Raw genomic sequence first — 14,902 nt, 5'->3', positions numbered from 1 at the left:
GGGTGATGGCAACTAGGAAAAGACATTTGAAAGGTGTGATTATACCCCTGTCCTTTCCCCTTTCCTCAGTTTTTATCCCAAGGACTTACCCCTCACTTGCACACGTCGGTAAATGCAGTCAAGAAAGCATCAGCAACACTGGCCAGACCTGTCCTGTGGGTGTTGCCCAGCCACTGTAGCAGCAGGCAGTGCTTGAGGGAAACACAGCCTCCCCAGCTGCCACAAAGGATTTTCTTCCCACAACAGGCAGCACCCTAGCTTCAAACAGCCATAGTTCACCCTTTCATATTCTTCCCTGACAAGTCAAAGGCTCTAAAGTGAGAAAATCTAATACTCCTGCATACAGGAATCAGCTCTGACCACTGCTTAGACCTGCAATGAAAGTATGTGCTGAGGCAACGAAAATAATCACACAATTCCAAAGAGCTGACACTGGTACCACAGGTCAGTCTTCAAAAAAATTTTTTTTGAGTTAAGGTAGATTTGTAATATCTGTGACTTGTCATCCACAGCCTACTCTATAGAGTCACCCTCACAGAGACAACAACTGGGAGCAGTTGCTGGACAAAACCACCCAAATTAGCCAAATCACCTGCTATTATGAATAGTCATACTGCATAAGCCTCTTAATTAGCTACTCAAGATTATTTTTAAAGTAGATACTTTGGCTCTGACTGTGTTGTTTTTGGAAAGTGATCTGATCTCTAATTGCTTTAAGGGAAAATAATAGTCTTCCAAATTCTTCCTAAAGTTTATTCTCTGTTTTACATCTGCTTGTTTATTATTCAGATCAGAGTATTACATTTTCATTTCCTCTCTGTCCTTAGTATTACAGCCTCCACCTGGAAGTCTTTCTGCTCTCTATAACATGTTGTGGAGTGATACAATACCCACTTCACAGATGGCAGACAACTGGATGGATGGAGCTTTGAGATCCCTGCACATGGTACAGAGGATTGGAGCTTGGTGAAGTAAAAAGGTCATTTCCCACACTGACCATTCTATGACTTTATTCCTTCTTATGTTTTTTTGCTACACTAAAAAGATTTATTTTTATGATATCTTCTTGTAAGAAAAGCTAATAGAATAGTAAGAATAGAAGCTTTCTTTGCACCTGATCAAATTTTAATCCATGCTCCTTGAATGAGAACAAGTAGAACTTCACAAATTACTTTGACATCTTCACTAGAACTCTGAATAACATCATTAACACTCCTCTAATTCCACTAGAAGTAATTCAGCTACATCAGGCCAACACTCCTAGACTTGTGCTTGTCAAAGTAATTTGTCTGTGTTTCCAACTAATGAGCTGCTGGCTGAAAGAGTAATTTTTGTTATTAGTCCAATCTCAGTCATTGATTTAAACAAGTATTGAAGATTCAGATCCAACACTCATCCTTAGGAATTTCAGAGCTAACCCTCTCCTACACAAGAGCTTTCCTTTCACTGCCAGTGTTATTATATACTGAGGTAGAGTCCTAAAAATTATTTTCTAAACACCATTTCTCAATCTTGCTGTTTCAAATCTGTAAAGAAAATGTGTTTTACTGAAAGTGGATAAGATTTACTGCACTTGTATATTGACAGGTATCAGTCAATCTAGCTCAAATAGCTTCAATATTTCATTCTGCTCAGAGCTGTTCTGAAGTCTCCCATATATTCTAAATTAGTCTGGCCAGTATAAAGCTGTCTGCATAATTTTCTTCCAACATCTCCTTTAATATAGGTTTTATGTACACAACATTCTTCAGTCATCTTGTAATATCTGAGAAGAGATTTTATCATTACCTGCTCTGTTTTCTTATAATCCTTCCACACAATTATGTGATGGAGATCCCCCATTACCCAATGTTAGTAGGTGACTTGGGAGCTCACCAAATCATCTGTGGAAAGAACTCTTGTTCAAAAACACAAACATCTACTGAAATATGCATTTATAAAATGAAAAACAATGTTGAAAACCAACTCAGTGTGCTGCTGTGTGTTCCTGTGTGTTAGCAATTTGCGTCACTGTTCTAAGATCTGTAGGCAGTATATTTTGCATTAGCAGCCTGGATTTCTGTCACTGTAGCTAAAACACTCTTGGTTTTGTGGTTCTCAGATCTGGTATTGTCTTACAAAAGCTGGTTTTAGCCCAGATGTTTATCAATTCATCATTTCAGCTCCATCAAAAATCTGCAATTTTAAAAGCAAATGGTTGGTGTTTTTTTAAAAAAATGAAATATCTGATTTCTCACATATAGTTTCAAGTTATATACTCACGTTTGTTTCTTCTGTTCAAGGGACAAAATTCTCACAAAACCCACAAAGTTACACACATTTACATCAAAATGAAAATGGCAAGCAAATACACACTGCTTTTTTGAGAATGGATTATTATAAAAAAAAAAAAGCTGTTTTTCTGGTGATACTAGTTTATAAAGAAATACAAAGTTTTCAGATGGTCTTTCAGAATTCATTTGTTCAGCTTCCTTACATAAACCTGAGGAAAATACTTAAAAAGAAATTGCCTACATATATAGATTTAGTACTGTGTTTATGTGAAAGAAAAACAACAAACAATAAAATAGCAATGTATCAAAGCCACAGGGAGCTTTAATACATTGAATAAAATTTAGTTGCAAATAATTTTTAAGTGGATTTGATCCTAAATCTGCTTCTTAACAAAGTCTAAAGTGCTTTTGCAAGAGCTTCTACTGAAGTATTTTCTTTCAACTCTGTGCTTCTTTTCATTAAGCAGAAAACAGAGTGGACACTTGCTAACATTTAGGTTGTTTATTCCAATACTTAAATAATGTACCTGCCTCACAGTTTAACTTCAAAGGCTGGAACATAATTTTCTTGGGATAAGGCTGCATTTAAAATTCAGTTCTAAGATTACATAAATTTTTGGTAATAGCATGATACTGAAATATTTTGTAACTCTAGGCTAATATGAATTTTATGTCAGCAGTAGCTAGCCCATGGCTAAAGCTTTTGATGGGGTACTCACAGTAGGGCTTCTATCCAATAACTCCACATACCATAGTTCTTACTATGTAAGCAAATCCCAAGTTATTGGCAATCCCAGAGTTCAAGGACAAAAGGAAAAAATCAGAACATGCAGTACCATATGCACATTTGAGGCTAAAACATTTCATGCACTTAATCAAGTAACTCAAGATAATCTGTTTCATCCAGAGAAAGGGCAGAAGTAACTGATTTTACCACGGTCTGTTCTCAGGCAGTCTCCACTGATTTCAGAAACCTTCTTTGACTCCAAATCTGCTGGCTGATGTGCAGTGTTGTGGCTTTGTCCCTGTCAATCAGCACAAAGAATATGCCAGGTCAGTTGTCAGCCTGTGCCCTGCTTCCCCCTATGGATGCCTACCAGACAGTCCTTGTCACCACCCCTGGTAACTCATCTGGGGGAGAATCATGCTCAGCACTGAAAGGGTGTTCCTATCCTGGAAGCTGCTCGTTGTCTCAGCAGCTCTGAGTCAGCGATAGTCTCCTCTCTGTAAATATTATTTTCATTACTCACCACTTGCTACCTACTGGTTTCTACCTAACCAGGCTTTATGTACAAAGAGCTCTAAGCCATGGTATGACCCAATGATTACCTCCTTCCCACCTTCATTTACTTTCATGACAATTTTTGGCCTGTTAACTCCATGTGATTTCATTTTCTCTTTCATCTTCAAGATTTAACCAGGCAGAAGGAAATGCAGTCAGTACTGGTCTCTCCAGAGATCTTTTGAGAACACCTCTAAGAAACCTTACACTCTTTGGAGATTTAGTGTGTATTTTTCTGAACATAACATCATTAATGTAACTCAAAACTTCAAGAACTGTTACAAGTAGATAATGCTTTGAGATTTAAAGTGGTCCCTATATCTTAAGAAGAGATTTAGGGTTTTTTTTCCAATTTGGATTTGTTATAGCTTAACAAAATCAAATTAAGAAACAACTGATGCAATCTAAATTTCAGCTATTTTGCATTAGATCCTGTAACATATTCTGATCCAGCAAAATTCTGGGAAAAAAAAAAAAAAAAAAATTTGGCTTGTCTATGTTCTTGCACTGAACTCAAAAGAATTACACCTACATCTAATGCTTCTGCCTGCTTGATCATGTCCAATTTTTGTGGGAGCTGAGAGGATTAGAGAATGTAATACAGAAACAACAATGTATTTTTGAAACCACTCAAGGACATGGACAAGATGAAACTTTACTAGTGCTAAGCCCCCTTAAAAGCTTGTGAAAAGCAATATTTTTCTACTAAAAAGTCTAAATATACTTAAATAAAGAAGCAAATCAGTTATTTCTCATAAACATATCCAGTGGAAAATTTTAAGAACACTAAAAATCTTCAGGATAGAATGATTTTTCATTTTATTTTCTCTATAATTGTTTTATTGTTCTCTGTAGAACAAGATCAGCCCTCAGAGCTAGCCTGTAAGATTCACCATGATATATCTTTTTTCAAAGAACAATGCAGTTGTTTAAATATACATTCTTCTCATCAAATTTATTTTTGAATTCTGGTGAGTTGTAAAAGTGTTAGGGTATTTTTAAGCTTTAGAGATTTAGGATTATGTAAGTGAATAGTTTTCTAGCAGAAAGCATACTTGTAAATCAGCATTATTCAGAATATTTCCAGGGGATCTCTATCTTCAGCTTTGACTGGACTTTTGAACAAACTGCACTTTCTCTGTACCTGTAATCTACATCTTTTGCTGGCATAGTGGTTCGCTGTATCCTGCACCTTGCCTGTGGCATTCTTCAACTAGCTACACAAAGATACAGCTGCTGTTTGACTGTAAAACCAACACAGAGAAACACAGTCTATGTATTTTTAACTTTGGCCTTCTATTTTAGGCAACATGGAAGAGAGCTTCAGTGCAAGTCATGCCACTTGATTTCAGCTGATGCATTACAGGGTAAGAGATCTGCTTTGTAAAATGCCCCAGAATGTTTGCATTAACAGATTCTCTAAAGAAAAAAACCCAAGAAAACATGACCAACTTCTTGAGGCAAATCCCCTCAGCACAGCTGGGGACCAAGGCAGCAGGGAAACAAAAGGCAGAGAGTGGCACACACGTCATCTGCCCCACAGGCAACACTTGCTTGACAGGCCTGTGGCTGCTGCCCTGCATTGTGTTTGTGTCCCAGCTACTGGGAAATGCTCATGTGGGCTTTGGGCCCCACCAAAGCCAGGACTAACCCTTACGCTGCTCTGCAGCTGAGCAGGACTGCACTGCCAGATCAGCAGCCCGGCCTGCCAGCCAGGACACCTGGGCCTGGGTCTCATGGTGCTTGGAAAGACAGCCTCCCACCAAGACACACAGCCTCCCACCAAGCTAAACATGGGAGGCTTCCCAGGGAGAAAGCAGCAGAACTGAGGAGACCAGAGGGAGTTTTTAGTCCCCTGATGCTTTATCAAACCTGATGAAACTGTTCTTAGCATGACACTGATTTACTAAAATGTTTCTTGTTTCAGCTTAACCCACACTAGTGACAATAGTAGGAGGATGCGAATTGCAAGCAAAAGTAAATAACTAACTCATTAAAATCATGTAGCTGAAATACAGAAATGAATAAATGGCAACAAACTCCTTAATTTGTTGATTTAATCTCTTAATTTTTCCCATGAGGCAGCTAATAGGGGAGCTAATGAGCTGCTAGTCATCAGTCATTGGACACTGACTGCTCCACATTCAAGAGGCTGATTAAACAATATAGGTGCTTATTTTATTCTGGCAGCACAACAGGATTGAGATTATTAGTTAGGAAAGAGATCAGACATTTTGAGCAAAGGAGAGGCAATCATTCTAGTTATAGCAGTCTGAAGCTATTCTCATAAAACAATATAATATTAACTTTTTCCTTATTTGGATTAGAACAGATGAAAACACCTGAAGCATGGTATGAGGTATAAAGCAAAATAGGGCACAGGATTTCAACATGCAGAATGACTCCAGCTCTAACCTCTAGGGGGTCAGCACAGCTAATAGACATCAACTTTCAAAAGAAACTTCTCTCTACAGACAATGAATGTTAAAATAAGCTTCAACCTACTCATAAATTACAGATGTCAACCCATGGGAAAAAGAAAAAAAAGAAGTTAGTATTTCGTAGTTGGGGGGAATTTTCTTCTAGTCTTTTCTGCTGATGCTGAACAGTTAAGTCAGTTTACATGGTACGGCTCTTTGACTAATTTCAGCACTACTGACCAATAAACTCCAGGTATTTCTACTTCTCTTAGCATAATTTACAGTATTCCCATAAATCTGCAGTGAATCAGTTCAAGGAACAAAAACTTGGTTTTTTTATCTCCTTGAACAGATCAGATGAATATCAGTCAAAGAACAAGGGAAGAAGTGGAAATAGTTTGAACTCTTATGCAATAACACTTAAATCCAATTTTTTTCAAGTAAACACAAAGAATAGTACCTGTGAAGTTTTGGTTTGGCTAGCAGGATGTAGCTAAAAGGTAAAATGTTAAAGCCAATGAAAAACTAGTTTTTTACTGCCTGCTATCAACGTACTATTAAATTATGCCTGTTCAAATAGAAAATGGATTGCTCATATCCATTAAGGTTTCCCTACGTAGTTAAATGACCTGTTGAACCTAGTAAGCAGCAGTCTCTTGACAACAGTGAGCTGAAAAGAAAAACAAGAGTGGAAATACTGTAAAGACATCTTTTCAGGTACTCATGAGTATTGGTTATTACCTGCAACAATAATCCCTCACACCTCTTTGAATGAAAATAGTCGATGCTGTAAATCCTAGCAGAACTGTGATGACATAACCAGACTTCCGTGGATTTACTAGGCAAGAGTTGTTAAAAAGGGTCGATCACAAAGCCAAAGAGCTTCTAAACCTGGCTGACCTTTGGCTCAGCTACCTGAATCACAGGGAACAGCCACACACTCCTCCACGAGCTGGGAACACTTAGATGTTATTTAAGGGAATCATAGAGAGATTTTGCAGGGAGGATTAAAATCAACTAAAGACATAAAGAGCAACTTTTCTCAAGTAGCAGTAAGGATTCCCATGGAATAGGATAACAAGACCAAAGTTGGAGAAGAAAAAATTTGGGAACATGGTGTTGATTCTTAAGCTGTGGCTATTGGTCTTCCCATAGTCAGAAAAAGGAAGTTTTAAGGTCAGGTGGAAAAAATTATCTGGGGGGACAAAGTCCTACAGACACAGCAAAATTTATCTTCTATTTGTAGAATCTAGTCCATACAGTCTAGATTACCTGTCTTTGGATGCATAGTCCACATAAAGTTGGGACTCCTCATATATAGAAAGTGAAAATTTCAGGTTTGCATTAAGCACTATTCACTACCAGCAGCTGGAACCAAGGCAGCAGCTCCCCAGCAACAGGGTAACAGTCCTCAACTCAGACACTGTTTACACAAGGAGTGTAGGTTACACTGACCTCTCTTTCAAGTACTAGGGGTTTAATTCTTCAACACAATGATGAACACCAATACAGCTGCTTATCTGAGCCTCCACTGCAGGGACAAGAAAAAGGAGGAAAAATAGCTACTTTCCTCCCCCTTCTGGAGTATTTCAGAATTCTAGTCTGAACTTGTAAATTAATTTTTACATGAGTCAGGAAACAGCAAGCAGGTGTTCACCACTCCTGTGCTTCCAGGATCTGCTCAGCAGCGATGGAGAAGGGCAATGGATCTGGGGAAGAGTTTGGAACACAAATACTGTCAGAACCAGCTGTGGGAGCTGGTGGTGTTCAGCCTGGAGAAGAGGAGGCCCAGGGGAGACCTTACCACTCTCTACACCTCCCTGAAAGGAGGGTGTAATCCAGGTGGGGGTCAGCATCTTCAACCAGGAAACTGATGAAGATCAAGAGGACATAGTCTAAAGCTGTTCCATATGAGGTTTAGGTAGAATGTTACAAAGAAATTCTTTACAGAAATGTGATTAGATATTAAAATGGACTGCCCAGGAACATGGTGGTGCCATGGTCCCTGCAGGTGTTTAAGGAAAGACTGAATATGGCACTCAGTGCCAAGGTCTGGTTGACACGGTGGTGTTGGGTCACAGGTTGGACTCTGTCACGGGATGAGAGGGAGCTTCAGACAAGCCCTGCCTTAGCTTCAGATTTCTGGCAACCGCTTGAATTTAAGAAATCACTCTGGCATGCATGTTCTAGGGATGGTAAATCAGGTCTATTTACAAAATAAATTATTTATTAAACAGACTGTAGATACCAGACAAAAGAGCTTAATCAGAGTTACTTACTGCAAAGTATAAAATTAAAAAGAAGTACTAATAGATTACAGCATAACATAAATGTGTGCACAACATTAAGGTGGCACCTATATAAAAGCTAGAAAAATAAACAGTATTGATTAGGGGCCAAACGTAACATAACATGAAAATATCAGTAATGTACACAGATTCCTTCACTCATCCTCCAGAGGAGTAACTGCAAAGCAGGCATCCCTGCTCAGGCAAGAAACTCCACACATTTCCAGGGAATGTGTACAATATTTCTGCTTTATGAAAGTTTTAGTGTAGCTTTTATAGTTTCTAAAGTTAGGTGTTTGTCAGTCAGAAATCCAACTTATCTTCCAGATCTCTCTCTGACAGTAAGATGTTTATGGGCCCTTGGGAAATGCCAGATCACTGTTAATCCCGTGGTGCCAGAATACCTCACTACAAGATAGTTTGTCTTGTTTGAGTTATCTGACCAGTTAACAAACAAGAGATAAGCTCTTGTTGTGGGGGCAAGATGTCCTGCTACAGAGTTGATGATGTCAGAGGTCTTTTCCAACCTAATTAATTGATTCTGTGATTCTGTGACAGTGAGTCGTGCATTTGGTGTACACTAATCTGTCAGTTTGTATACTGTAAAGGACCCACATTTCAACCCTTTGGCACTGGACCACTCAGAGCTGTATTTTGGGATACTGTGGAATGGAACTCAAACCTAAGTTCTGCATGGGAGAAGCAGCTGTTGACAGATGTAGAGAAGTGAGATTCTTTAGCAGGGCTGCAACTTGAAGCAGTACTCTCACTATTCTTTTATAGATTCAGCTTTGAAGAAGGAAAACAAAGATCATTACAAGTTTGTTCAATTTAGGAAAGAACATTTTTCCAAATATTCAAACAGCATAATATTAGATTCTAGAAAATACAAGCTCAAGATGTTATGTTTCTTGATTCAGATCAAGAACCTGAATGCAAGTCTTCCTTTCCTCAACCACAGAGCTCCTGGCTTTGCTGAAATAGTTGTCTCCACTTTTTTATAAGAAAATATATCTTGTTTTGATGGTGCCTTAGTTAATCTTCTATATCACATATGAACACTTGAATGGGAAGTCCTCTGGAGTATCCTGATCCTGCTTCTTTGAAAACAATCTAAGTAAGTTGCTTCATCAAAGTTTTGCCTTCAGCAATTCTGTACTGCCCTGAAAAAATACTTTTGTACTGTCCCTTCATTTCACAAAAAGAAAAATGAAAACACTCCTCATTATGCATTAGCCATCTTTCAAAACCCTTCTGGTGGTGCCTTGTTGCTTCCATCCCTCAGACTTAGATTACCCAATTTTTAAAAGGAATAAAAATCTCTGAGACACGTCCATTTCTATGTCCCAGGTTTTTTGGACTGCTTTCCTTTGTAGCAATTTCTCAAAGCTACCTGAATGTAATTTTTAAAAACATCTTTACTATTTCCTTCCCTGTTCCTCCCAGATGTTCACAACAATGCTTGTCCTACTTTCATAATATACTATGACTTTAATTCATCTCTGGGCCCCATCTCTAGCTTATCTCACTCCTAAAAACCTTACAGAGGAATCAGCTCTTCTTGAGATGCAAAGAGTCCATTACAGTTACAATACAACAGCAAAACAACCTGTCCTTCCTAAATTAAATAAATTTTCCTCCTTACACTACTCCTTGCCTCCTTCATTACACTGCAGAAATCAAGTCAGACACAGCTAATTATCTATGTCCACTCTTTATTTACCACTCTTTACAGGACCTGCCTCACAGTCTCCAACAAGAATAGGCATGGTTAGATTAAAAAGTCCAGGGATCCTCTGATCATCTGTCAAACCCTATTCCATGCCATTAGTATTGAGTTATGGACAAGCCTCAACTTCTGTATCTCAACTTAGCCTGTTTGAACTATTCCTCCTTGAAGAGTTATTACACATTAAATGAGCTAGAGAGCAAAATGCTGAACATAGTACAGCAGCAGAAACATTAATCTGTAATACTGGACAGCCAGGGTCCTTGCTACTGTTAACAGTGTTTTATTTATGAAGAGTGAAGCTACTGACAGAAGAAATGAAAGAATTTAATTTTCATTAATATTATATATTAACACCTGTTAACTGCTTGGTGATATGAAGTGAAATGATTCCAGAATACCTATTCAGATTTCTTTCAAATTGGAAAAAAACTATATCATAGTACCTTTATTCTAGTGGATAAGAGAAATCAACTAAAATATAGATTATTGAAGATGTAAGTTAAATTTGAAAGAAAGCAAGGACCTGGAGTTGAATCTCTAAAAATCCATGAGAATGAATGCCCTAGTTTCTCAATTACTTTGGCTAAAATTTTTGGTTAAAAATTATATTAAGAACCACAAGGACGAGACAAGGAATCATGGAAGTTTGTTTTAAAAAGAAAAGAGGTCTATCTGAGAAGAATTATAAAATCATTTAAATAGGCCTCCATGCTTGTTTAAAAATATGAAAATAACTTGCAACTGAGTTCAGAATTTCTTTATCAAACCAGACATTAAACACCCTAGTTCAATAGATGCACTATCCTCTTCATGCTTTTTATGGGGTCAGGTGATGCTTTCAAAAGACCTGAGTGTCATAAAACACCATCTGCTTTAAAAGCACCTCTTTACTCATCAGCTTCCTCCCTGAGTTATACTGTTGCTGTGAAATAATATTCAGATTTCTTGTGTCTGAAACACAAAGTATTTCTGGCCTGTCTACCTATCAGTATCAGTGCCATTCACATATAAACCAGCTAGTTCTGAATCAATTCACTTGAGCATTTAAATCAGTATTAGTGCATTAATATAACTCTCCACTGGGGCTAATATATGCTGGTTTTTAGTGTTGTGTAATGTAGCCAATTCCCCTTACAGTTTTAGTTAATGAAAGACTCTTTTCCACATTTCCTTCCAAAAACTGTTGTGTAACATCACTGTGTACTGTAAATAGCTTCCCACTTCCATCTGCTATCTGCTCTAAACTGCTCTGGTTTGCAAAGTTTTTGTTTTACAGTTCTTCAACATAAAGCCTTGTTGTAATTTCTTCTGGACTATGGCTACCAGTAGCAGCGGCACATAAAGATTATACTGCAAATAGATTCTTGGTAGTTAAACAGAGTCTGAAAGAGTGCCTAAAAAATTAATTTTAATGAAAACATTTCATAACAGATTGGACATCATGAGACTCTTGAATTCAATGGGATACCCCTTACTAATCAGCTGAGCTGAGTACCTTGTTCTCAGCACTCTGAAAGGATACACCAAAGGCCCCACAAACGTGATACAGATAACAATCATTCTTGACCTAAATTTTGTTTGTGACTACAATGACAAGAACATATTAAAATAATAAACTAGAAGTTGTCATGGTTGATTCAGAGTAAAGATAATGTACTAAGAAAACATAAAGAAACACACAAAAAAAGATTTTTACTGATACCAGTTACTGCCACAGTTTCCAACAAAGTTCAGACAAGCCAAGACAGTTTGAATGATGCCAGGTAATTCTGAAATATGGTTGTATTAGGTTTGTGTGGCAAGGGTTTGTAGCAGAGTGGCTACAGGGGATGCTCTGTGAGCAGCTGCCAGGATCTTTCCCCGTGTCCAACAGAGGCAATGCCAGATGGATTGAGGATGGACCCATTCCAGGCCATGGGTGAGTGCCAGGGTCAATGATGGCAGGAGCACCTTTGGGAAAATATATTTATAAAGAGGGAATAACTCTGCAGACACCTCCAGCCAGAGAGAGGAATGAGAGCATGTGAGAGTAACAACTCTGCAGGTACTGAGGGCAGTGAATGGTGAGGCAGCTGCTCCTGCAGCCCCTGGAGGAGCCACAGCAGAGCAGGTGGATGTGCCTGAAGGAGGCTGTGACCCCATGGGAAGCCCGTGCTGGAGCAGGCTCCTGGCAGGAGCTGTGGCCTGTGCAGAGAGCAGCCCCTCACTGGAGCAGGATCCTGGCAGGGGCTGTGGCCTGTGCAGAGCAGCCCCTCACTGGAGCAGGCTCCTGGCAGGAGCTGTGGCCTGTGCAGAGCAGCCCTCACTGGAGCAGGCTCCTGGCAGGAGCTTGGCCTGTGCAGAGCAGCCCTCACTGGAGCAGGCTCCTGGCAGGAGCTGTGGAGAGGAGCCCTCACTGGAGCAGGCTCCTGGCAGGAGCTGTGGCCTATGCAGAGAGCAGCCCCTCACTGGAGCAAGCTCCTGGCAGGAGCTGTGGCCTGTGCAGAGCAGCCCTCACTGGAGCAGGCTCCTGGCAGGAGCTGTGGCCTATGCAGAGAGCAGCCCCTCACTGGAGCAAGCTCCTGGCAGGAGCTGTGGCCTATGCAGAGAGCAGCCCCTCACTGGAGCAGGCTCCTGGCAGGAGCTGTGACCCCACTGTTGGCCCACAGTGGAGCAGCCTGTTCCTGAGGGACTGCACCCTGTGGAGGACCCAGACTGGAGCAGTTTGTGGAGAACTGCAGCCCATGGGAAGCACTCACATTAGAGAAGCACATGGAGAACTGTCTCCCATGGGAGGGATGCCTTGCTGGAGCTGGCAAAGAGCATAAGAAAGAAGGAGCAGCAGAGAAAATGTGTGATGAGCTGACCACAACCTCCACTCCTTGTTCCCCTGCATCACTCAGGAGAAGACAGAGAAATAAAGAGTAAAGTTGAGCCCAAGAAGCAGAATGAAATAGGGAAATTTTTTCTTTTAGATTTGTTTTCTCATTATTATTCTAATTTTTTGACTCTCATGCTATTAAGCAATAAATTAATTTACCTGAACTGTCCATGATGATAGCTGATGAATGATTCTCTCCCTGTTCTTATCTTGACCCATGAACCTGCTGTTATTTTCTCTCCCCTATCCAGCTGAGGATGGGAGTGACAGCATGGCTTGGGTGGGCACCTGACAGCCAGCCAAGATTAACCCACCACATCACTGACAGCACAGGAAATCACAGTTTTACACTTACAACATGCTACTTAGAAATCATTATTACTGTACAGTTTCTATGACCAGAGTCTCTAGATCTAATTGCTTTGATGGGTACAATACAAACATCAAAGATATATTTCCCTTTTCAAATAACGTGAAACCTAACAATCTCATGCATAAAAGCTTCTCAGTAATTCAGACTAAAAGAGGTTCCAGGAGGTCATCTAGACCCCAAGAGCACCAAGGAGGGATCAACAATGCCAATAGAATTCCTTTGATTTGTTTAATCTACCCAATCAGGGGAATTTTGAAACCTCTTCAGGCAATGTAGACCACTGATATAATATTTATATTAATGAAATGTTCTTAATATCTATTCTATAGATATTGCAAGCTACAACTTAACCCAAGTACTTCTTTTGCAGCCTAAAAGCAACAGAACAACAAACTGCTTCTCTCTCTGCAGAGCTCAGAGAGTACTTTGAACACTTTAAATATATCTTCTCTTAATATTTAAATGTAGCAGGCTTGATTAATTTTCTCATATGCCACATTCTCCCGATCTCTGAATCTTACTCTGCTGCAGACTCCCCATCTATCTTTTTTAAAGCACCGTGCCTCTGAAATACAAAATATTTTAGCTGAGACCTTGAAAATATTGAAGGGAATAAGAGAAACACTTTGAACAAATCTCTCAACCACACTCCCATTTCTAAATTCTGACAAGGTATTTACTTTTTGCACAGCAGGATGATGTTATTAACTCCTGTTCTTCTTTTGTACTGTTAAACCCCTCATATATACCTGTTCAAATCTGATTATTAAAATTATTAGAGAGGACCCTCTGCCCAAATTAAGGTGTAAATGAGACCATATTCTGAAGTCAACAGTACAGCTTTTATTAAACAGTAAATGTGAGGGAGACAGAGAGAGAAAATGGGGCAAACAAAGGAGAAAGGGGAGAAAGAAAGTAACAGAGAAACAGATCAAGTAGAAAAATTATCACCACACCATAGGTTCCAACGATGTCCCATTGGTTCTCTTCTGGTCTTCTGAGTGCAGTCTTGTAGAGGTGATGACTGCAGACTGTATCCATCAAGTGGTGGAGGGAAAGAACCCAAAAAACACCAGGTCCATGGGTTTTATATTATGCTGAGGCTATGTGGAAACACCCCCTGTACCTCCCCTGGATGATGCAACACTGGATCACGGGACATTTCATGAGTCTGGCATCTTCTAAAATGTTGCAGCTGTCTCTTACCATTGCAGTTGAATCAATCGTGACCCATAATAGCCCATCAGCCAAGATTAATACCTTCAGCCTACACGTGGCTGTCCTGGTACTTTGGACAGGAGTTTTCACAGCTGAATCATTATTTAAGGGAGGACATTGGCGTGATAAGAAGGACTTGTGGCTCCTCTCAGAATTTGTCTTTTATCAGCCTCTTACATCATCTGGAAATCCAGCTTCGATCCCCAAGCATGCACACCCTTCTGCATTCTGTGCATCACTAGCAAAGCACTCAGCCAACTGTTTGAGCTGCTAGCACCAACAGTCCAGTCTCTTACATCTGCATTGTTTGAGACATTAATCCATAGCAATCCAGTCTCTCACAACACCAACTACTTTCCTGAACCCTTGTTACCTCAGTCCTGTATTTGTGCAGTTTTGTATCTGTGTTTCAGAGCAGCACCTTAGTCTTATTTCTACTAAGCAAGTTTTTATTTA

General features: G+C 39.6%; 1 protein-coding gene across 1 annotated transcript in view; it reads right to left on the bottom strand.

Moving 5' to 3' along the window:
• PRLR (prolactin receptor) overlaps nucleotides 1-14,902 on the bottom strand; it is a 92,337-nt gene that overhangs the window by 67,320 nt on the left and 10,115 nt on the right. The window contains exon 2 of the mRNA XM_071425568.1: nucleotides 3,208-3,298. The gene's annotated coding sequence lies outside the window, so the exon portion shown is untranslated. The remainder of the gene's footprint in view (nucleotides 1-3,207; nucleotides 3,299-14,902) is intronic.

The sequence above is a fragment of the Agelaius tricolor genome, unplaced genomic scaffold (assembly GCF_023055355.1).
Source record: "Agelaius tricolor isolate 1412-34295 unplaced genomic scaffold, bAgeTri1.0.p SCAF_4, whole genome shotgun sequence".
NCBI lineage: Eukaryota > Metazoa > Chordata > Aves > Passeriformes > Icteridae > Agelaius > Agelaius tricolor.
The sequence above is the reverse complement of the archived record's forward strand: the minus strand, read 5'-3'. Positions and strand labels throughout refer to the sequence as shown.